The sequence below is a fragment of the Centrocercus urophasianus genome, unplaced genomic scaffold, assembly GCF_019232065.1.
Source record: "Centrocercus urophasianus isolate 14NV4802_14NV808 unplaced genomic scaffold, USGS_Curo_1.0 seq_11, whole genome shotgun sequence".
Classification (NCBI taxonomy): Eukaryota; Metazoa; Chordata; class Aves; order Galliformes; family Phasianidae; genus Centrocercus; species Centrocercus urophasianus.
Genome location: NW_024884253.1, coordinates 7377843 through 7387210, shown reverse-complemented (window position 1 = coordinate 7387210; position 9368 = coordinate 7377843). Strand labels below are relative to the sequence as shown.

At 38.3% G+C, this 9368-nt stretch overlaps 1 protein-coding gene across 3 annotated transcripts in view; it reads right to left on the bottom strand.

The window, feature by feature from the left end:
- Positions 1–9368, bottom strand: part of KCNQ3 (potassium voltage-gated channel subfamily Q member 3) — a 192295-nt gene that overhangs the window by 40882 nt on the left and 142045 nt on the right. The gene's annotated exons all lie outside the window — the stretch shown is intronic.

Here is a 9368-nt window from a genome sequence, read left to right as displayed (position 1 = left end):
CCTCTCCTCTCCTCTCCTCTCCTCTCCTCTCTCCTCCTTACTTTTATTCAATTCTATTTCTATTCTATTCTATGAAACTGTTTAATGTATAAGTCAGCTGAATTTCACCCTTTATGTTCAGCCTGATTTTGGATTTAATTACAAATATTTATATGATTTTACTACTGAAAGAATTAGCCTACCAGCTTTACCAACCCACTTCTTACATGACCAAGTTTCTCTGAAATCCTTTGTTGGAACTTTGGCATCACATCTACATTTGGCCCAGATCACAATCCAAGGTGTGATCAGGACAGATTCATACACACTATTAAGGTATCACCTCTTGTGCAATAGTGCATACACTTTTATTGGCTCTCAAATCTGCAGTGCCATTTCTTGCAACTCCAATGGAATTTCATCTCTCTACAAATCTTCAATTGAATCTAAGATTTTTTCTGCTTAACTTCATTTGGTCCTTTCTTGCTTTCCTTAAAACTTGCATACAGGGAGCATATAAACATGAGAGGGAATGGCTGTTTATGAGGGTGAATAGTGACAGGACAAGGGGGAATGGTTTTAAAATGAGACAGGGGAGGTTTAGGTTAGATATTAGGAGGAAGGTTTTCACACAGAGGGTGGTGAGGCACTGGAACAGGTTGTCCAAGGAGGTTGTGGATGCCCCATCCCTGGAGGCATTAAAGGTCAGGCTGGATGTGGCTCTGGGCAGCCTGGTCTGCTGGTTGGCAACCCTGCACATAGCAGGAGGTTGAAACTAGATGATCATTGTGGTCCTTTTTAACCCAGGCCATTCTATGATTCTATGACTGCAATCTAGCTTAATTCTGTTCTACCACCTGGTAAAGGCTAACAGATTTATCTAAGATTAAGTTTGGAAAATATGATGGAGTTTCACTTAATTGTTTTGATGTTCAGTTCCCAATAAAATATGGTCTTAAAATCAGGGTGTCAGGTTTTCACAAGCATCCCCAAACTTCATATTGGAACATTCTTTTTTCTTTCAATTATTGGCTTTGAGCCATAAAGATTAAAATTGGATCTTTTCTCACACTTCTTTCAGTTGCTCCTTATTCCCACCCACCATCTTTTTCTCTGCATCCAAATTTCAGTTTTCACAGTACATCTGCAGTATCTTGCACTGATCGTTTTATGGTTGCTAATAAGAGGCTTGAGTTGGGATATTTAATATTTAAAAAAAAAAAAAAAAAAGTATTTACCAAATATTTAAGAACAACTCTTTAGAGAGAAGGGAATGCATACCTCACTTTCTCGGGGCTCAAAACATACACTGTTTAATATTTTACTTCTTGTACCTCTTGCACCTCTCTTTCTCTGTGTCCACAAATTCTTCTAAATACACACACATGTTCACAGCTCTCTGCTTGAATCCCTGGCCCAATGCCACCATACAGCAAGAGCACAGTAAAAATGCCACATTAAACAAGCCAAACTGCACTCTTGTTCCACTTCAATAGCAGAGAGAGGAAGAATCTCCACTTGAAGCTAGAAGAAATCCTGGAGGAAGTAAGGAGAAATCCCCAATGGGTTCTTAGTCTTAGTGACAGGCTAGCAGATCCAGCAATGATGTGGTAGATCAGAATGACATCAATCCATTGGTAACAGAAGTGGGAACTATTTATTGGTAGAAGATTGAGTCATACTCATACCAAAATACTCTTTTGTGAAATGGGTTCTACACTGGCAGGAATTCCTTTGAATAAGCCTTATTGCAGTTTCCCTAAGTTTGGAAAGCTTTTAAAAAGGAAAATCTAGGAAAGGAAAGTTGTGCTTCGTAGCAATGCACTTAAGACTCTGAAGAACAACTTGTAAACCAGATAGTTCCTTCTTTCCTCCACGTACAAGCCAAAAAGTCTAGTTAAGGGCTCATCCTCTTGTTGACTTTTCTTCCAGTGCACTGATAAAACATTTTGCTATAATGCACCACTTTAATTCACCCTTTTTTAATCACCTTTGACAGCTTCCTTAAAGAGTCTAGCATACTGATACAAAATATTCTGGGTCAGCAATGTCAGATACAATGAACACCACTGTTGTGGATCTTCTGCTCTATAAGATATTTCAGAACACTGGATTGTCACATTGTGCACAAGAGCAAAATAGAAAGCTGAAGAAAATCCTGTCAGATTGTTCTCAGCTTGGAAAACAAGAGTCATCCACCAAAAACCCATTACTATCTTGTACTGTCTTAGAGACAAGTATTATAGATGTCAGAAAGCTCTAGCATACGTAGGGTACAGGAAAAAGCCGAGGTATCTTAACACATGAGTGACGTGGGGTAGATTGCAGAAGAAGAGGGGAAGCAGTAATAGCATTAGCTATTGAGGAGATAGACATTTCCTGTCTTCCCATGGATTGAATAAAGATGGAAAAGCCTCTGACTGCTGCAACTAAATTCTGAATTGCTCTGTTACTGACTTTACAATCTATTTTTATAATAAGCAATGACATTGAACTGAACTGTTGTTTGGGCCTTTCATCTGCCGTAACTAGTATGCTTGTCCATGGGCTTATCTCTCTCTAGCAGCACGCTGCTAATTGAGTTGAGACACACAGAGCATGAAGCATAGCAGGCCATGCAGCACAGCAAAGCAGGACCACCACAGAGCGAAACTGCATTACCCACCAGGCCCAGCTGCCATAACAGCAAATCAAATCAGTTTCGGAAATGGTTAAAAAATTCTCCAAATGACATTAACAAATTTTGTGAAATTACTTGAAGGTAAACTTCAACATTTATACATTGGTTCTAACTAAATTTTGTGGAGTGTGACACATTTGAAAGTCAGACTAAAATTCAGCAATCAAGTGCCCAGTCTTCTGTAACAAAGTGAATTTATAGTATTTAAAGAATCTGAGGTAAGAGCATTAGCAAAATCATCCATGTCACCAGTTACATATCTTGGGCTGGAATTTCTATGAAAGTGCCTTTCTAAGCCTCATCAGTGCTGCTGTGTCCAGAAAGATAAAGATCAAGTAGATTGATTCCATAAGCAACAAATTGTGATACCCAAGAGTTAGCATTTCTCACACAGACATGCACCTGTACCTCACAAATCCAGTGATTTTTTACTGAGCTTCAAATAACATGTTGGTGGAGAAACTTCTGAACCCACTGTCCTGCCATTTACATTGATTGCACACACTGCTGTGCTATTTTCTGCCATCCCACTTGATATCACTGAAAATCAAAAGACTGTAGAGGGCAAAAGAAAATGAATAGTAAAACAATCTGCCCATCCTTTCTTTCACTTGACCAAATTCCCTTTTCTGACAGGTGCTTATGACAAATATATTATGTTTCTCCACAAGCAATACATCTGGGAGTGAATTTCTAACATCAAGAATATACCATTCTGCATGTCCTCTGTAATCTCTAATACAGCGTTGCTAGACGGGGGAGTGATTTGGCAGCTAGCCTCATTCCTAGAGTGAGGTGAAAAGAGAATCTTTACTCTTTACCCTCTATTTTGACCCTTTTGGAGCTCTGACAGTATATATTTTTTTCTGTTTTGGAAAATACACTGCAAAAGAGCATACTTTTATAGACAAAGCCAATACTTCCAACCTAATCTAATACTTTCAGTTACGTGAGGTCACCAAGCAAAAAAGCAATTTCTAATTTGAACTCTTCTTTGTGCCATCTCAACCTTCACCACACACTCAGCTCAATGTGTGAACATGAGCACTTCATGCAGCGAGCTCAGTTTTCTCCTGGAGTAGGTCATTCAAAAAAAAAAAAGTTACATCAGAGCATTCCCAATGGACAATCTTACATGGTTAAAGATTTGCAACTAAGTATGAAAAAGAAGCATGGCTACACATGACTTTCATCCCACAAAAACATTGCCAGTACACTCCCGGACCAGGTAACATTTTAGTGGGTTTTCCAATATGGGCGATATTGTTGCTGTGCTGTGGTAGGTTTTTGTTTATTTGCTTGTTTGGTTGCTTTGCTTTTGTTTTTAATCTAGGATGACTTTTTGAGCTTTTTCTAATTTTTATATAAATGAAGATTGCAGAGTCATCTCTGCGTCTTACTCTATGTGACAGCACTGCACATCAGTTTTCCCCTACTGATTTGTAATCTATGTTCAATTCACAAATCTGTGGTACTGTGAAATAAGCCCATATCAATCAGTGGGAAGATGATTTATTAAATTGTGGAAATTGTGAAATTGTGCAGATAAGCTAGCAGATGAGCTGTTCTCACTTTATTCACAGGGAGAAAAGAGAAAAAGAAGAAAGGATCTGTGCTGAGATGCAAGGGCTAAACTCAAGTTACAGCAGCTACAGATCCAACAAATGGTGGTACTGTGGAGAAATGTTTACTTTGGATTCAAAAATTAATACAGAAGAAATAAGAACCATAACCAAACTTCAATACAAATCAAGCCCAATTTTGATTCCAGTCTGACTTGATGGTGCTGATATAAGCCTTTTCTTACATCAGAATTCATGCTGCTTAGATAAACAGGCTGATGATCCATTGGGCAACAAGGCTTCACAGCTCTGGCCCTCTGCCAGTCCCCATAAAAGGCATTAGCTGGAGGCAAAAGGAAGGCCACAGAGTACTGAAAAAGGAATATTCTTGAAGATCTTTTTCCACAGAAAAACTGAAGATGTCTCCGTATTTTTCAGATATCATATGATAGTAGCCATTTGTAAATACTTCAGTGTAGGTGTCCTATCTCATTCAGAGTCCCACGCAAGGATGGACTTCTATCAGCACATCCTTGTGAAGCACTCTTGTGAGGCTCTATAGGGCGCCTGATAGGTTCTTTTCCATATCTACCAACCCTGTGCGCACACCAAAGATCCCCTGCAGTTGTCTCATAGTGCACTGGGTGCACAGGATTGAAGTCCTAGTGCTCTTCCTTTTTGGGGTAGCCATTACATCTGCTTAGAGCATCAGGTCACTGCCAAAGATTGGACTCTTGGAATTGAGCAATGCTGTGTGGATGTCAACATGAGCAGTATAGTCTCCTAATAACACCAACCCTAGCTGGCCATACTCTTTCTTACTGTGCAGAAATGAAACCATTCCTTGTCACCCAGCTGCATACTAGTCAAATTGCTGTAATAGGTTGTATGCCTTTTAATGCCTACCCACACTTCAAAATACATTCTTTCCCAGTTCTATATGAACACTGCAAAGATTTTTTTGAAAAAGTTTCTTGAGAAGAAGGGATAATAAATGGATTCAACTAGAAATGTCTGTTGCTGTCTTGATGGTTTAATGCATGGGAAGTTATGTGGTCCAGAGAGAAATGTGAAGGGTATGTTCAACTGCTTAGGGGCAAATCCTTCATAATTGTGATTTTCCAATGTTTCATCTTTGAACTAATGAGTATATGTTGGTAATGTCTATCAATAACATTAAAGTGATTCAGTAAAGGTCTTACAGAGGCTGTGTCATGTGGTATTTCTACAGGATCTTCACCTCCAAAGAAGCGATCATTAAAGTGTATGCAACTCCCAGCGGACTGAAAACCTGTAGTGTTAACACAACCTCTAAGGTCAACATAGGAACAGCTGAAGCACAGAGAGCTGATGAGATATATGTGCTTCGTTTTCACCTCTAGCTCATGTTCATTAGTAAATTATAAGTTGGTTTTGCATGGCAAATGAATCATGTCCTTCCTGAAGGTGAACTCTGGATAAGCAACATAGAGGTCATTTTATCATCATTACTGATACATAAAACCAAACAATTGCACATGGTATTTGTACCTATGTAAATTTGATGCTGTTTTAAACTATTTTTGCTGCTTGTAATTACCATAAGCAATTAATCAGCATTCAAAATTCAGAATGATCATCTGTAAGCATGTGATATTTCATTTGAAGTCTGAAGTTGAAGTCTTTGGAGGAGGTTATCAGCCTTTTCCAGACCTGCCCAATTTTATTCCTGAAGTGTTTCACCAGCATCTGTAACAATGCTGTTAAATATGATGGTCTTTTTGCTCAACTGACTTGTTAATGTCTCCAATTACATTACCCTGTTTAACCTGACAGTTTCAAATACAGACAATCCTATCAAACCTTCAGAATAAAAAAAAAAATGGCAATATGGAAGGGAACATTTTTATTTGTTTTTCTCTGAAAAAAGAGCTCTATTTAGTGAAGCCATCTGAAACAGAACAGAATTCAGCATACATAAATACATTCAGAAAAATAAAACCCAATTTGCTGTAATGAGAAGTTCTGCATGCAGAATTCAATCTAGCAAAGCAGTTATGTCTGTACCAAGCAGCTCTACTGAAACTCATATGTTTATATCTTCAAAGACGAATCTTCATTCAGTTCCCTCTTAAATGGAACAGCTGGTTTAACTGAAGGAAGGTCCTCTGTAAAGGGGAATGTTGGGCACAGTCTGTCACAGCCTTGACATAGTTTTCCTATTCTTATTCAATATCTATGGGATTAGAAATTCCTGTTCCTAATGCAAACTTTCCCACCTCCTTCTGTTGTGGGATCAATGTAGAGAGGGCTGGAATGTCAACGTTATAATGAATGTGTAAGACTGGATAATTAAATTCATTTTCTGGTAGAGAGCAACAGATTTGACCACCACAAGCCAATAGAGTTGATTCAGTGAGCTGAACCACTGAGTTCCACTGACTCCAGTAACTATTTATATTTACTAGGACTGTAGATATTTAACTCACATTTATGCACACAAATGTTTGGATGCCTAAATGTAATATCTTAATCAGAAGCTGAATCTCATCTTGTGTAGGTGAACAAAAGCAAAGACCTGAAGAAGAAAGCAGCAATGTTGATGCTATGCTCACAGCTTACAAGGTCTCTGCTGGTTCCAAATATTGAGATGACAGAGGGAGTTTTCATCAAACATACATAGCTTTTCCCTTTTGCTGAGCCTAAACAGTTGTCACCATAACACTAAGAATGATGCAGATGGATCAGTGTCAGGTCTGGGCTTTTTTATTGACCTTCCAGAAAACTGTGGTTCTTCTGAAGATTATGGGAAGCCAGATTTTCTTCCTTCCACCAGGGCACCTCCAGGGATGGGGTCAAGATTTGCATGACAAAATAAATCATTAGTAAGTGAGCACTAGGAGTAAATCTCTCCTGGGTGGAAGATGTAATGAATGAATCAAACAGTCCCTCCATTATCTCAGAGCTCTGATCACACATGGATAAACTGCTTACCAGCAACACAGTCCTGCAGGGGCTCAGAAGTTTGCTCTTTACTCAGAGCAGTCCACAGTTCAGACAAAAAAAAAAAAAAAAAAAAAAGAAACTTTCAGAATAAACTAAAATTTAAAGAAAAAATGAAAGTTTAGGAATAAACTGGACAATATTTCTCTATCGGAGATCAAATTGCCTTTAAATCAGTGTGAGAATTTTCATTGGCTTCAATGAATGCTAGAGCTCAGCTTTCCCTTTTGCCATTTAAGGTTTTTGCTTGCATTTTGATTCAATAAAAATCAGATGCACTTGGAACATAGGCTGGGATTCATCTCAGCCTACAGCAGACATCACCACTGCAATCTCAGTGTGTCTGGCTCCATTTAAAGCAGTGGGGAAAACTGTAGACCCTAGAAGCATGACTCACCTAGGCTATTTTAGGTGTCTGCTTAAGGATGAGATGACGTGTGTGAGAAGTGTCTGTTTCTCCATCTGGAAGAAAGTTCCCTAAGAGACTGGGTCAGATAGGTCTCACCCACAATTTCTCATAACAAGCCACGAATGAAACTTAGCATTCTATCACAATGTTGGGAATAATAAAAAAGGGGTAAAAGCGAAGAGGCAGCTTTCCATTGGGTTCCAAGGCACAAACATCTAAACACAACACTGAATAGCAGGGGGAAAAAAGGGCCTGTTTTCATACTCTACATTACCAACATAAGCAGACATATAATGTTTGGCACTCAAATATTTCCCCAAACTCAAGACTGAAAACTCATGAGATTAAATAAAAATTGGTAATGAGAAATTCTTAAAAATATTTTTCCCCTCTCTTATTTTTGTCTCTTAGGAGTGTGCATTCTAGTGTTTTTCCATGGCCAAGACAACTATTAAAACTACTAAAGCAATTCTTTCTAAAGAGTACAAGCTTAGTTTCTTCTATGAGGTTAATATTATAGTTAGAGAGAAGTAGAAGAAATCAAGTACTGCAGTCCTCACCCAACTCAGTAAAATTATAAGAGCTGGTAACAACGAGCTTGCAAATTGTTTGCATTCAGAGAGTGCTGTGGAAATCTGACGATAAAGTTAATTACTCACAAGGACAAAATTTGAAAGGGTTTTGTTGTGTGCACTTCACATTAAATTACCAGCACCATTTCAGTCACTGTGACATTAACAAAATAAGCATGCTTACACATAGCTTGCTTGTAAGGTTATTAGATGTATCTCAAGGTTCCTACTTGAAGTGTATGGTAAACAGCTGTAATGTGGCTGTGGATATTGTTTATGTAATACAAATAATTCAACATGCCTATAATAGAAAGCACGCAATTAAGTTCTTCATGCATCATTATTGAAGTTATGGAGAGGCCTAAAAAACATTTCATGCTTTGGGCTCTTGGGGGAACTTGTGATCCCTTCTTCTCCCTGCAGAGATCACTGTGTTCTTTTCTTCACAGAAGGTGAGAAGGATATAAGAGCATGTGAGTTATTATTTTTGGGGGGCCAAGAATTTCAATTCATTCTCTTTGTGTAAGACATGGCTCATGCTGTTTGTGCCACACTGTGCATAAGAGGAGGAACAGCCTTTCCCTTGGATCTGGATAACCGAGACAGCTGAGTTTAATAATGCAGCAATCACTTTGTACATTTGGTTTTATTTTTCTAACTTGTCTCAGTGCTTATGTCTCCGTGTTTATGTTTTCTGTCAGTTTTTAATACAAACAAGTTTTTATGCTGGAGGATATTGTCACATATTCATTTTTCCTCAGTTCCCAAAAGTACCTGTTTGGAATTTCTGGCACAGCTTTTATTAGTTCCCTAGTTAACAGAGCACATGAATGTTCATTCATCCTTTATTACTGCATTAGCCCTTCCATTACCCAAAACCATATCCCAAAAGTGTGGTTTACGTTACATGCTCCAGGTTCAGCAATAACTTCACAGGTTGATTTGGTAGCAACTCCTGTTGGTCAGATGATGTCTCACTTTTGTGAGAGAATGAGAATAACTTTGTGAGACAGATGATAAAAGAAAAAAAAAAAAAAACCAACCAAGAAGCAAAAGTGAAAAACAGATTGAAATCAAGGGAGACTGATGCCTTCCACCAGTTTTCATGTTATAGCCAGCTAAATAGAACGGGTCCACACTAACAATTGTTTTAGATTATGTTCCTAATTGGTAAGATATCAGCA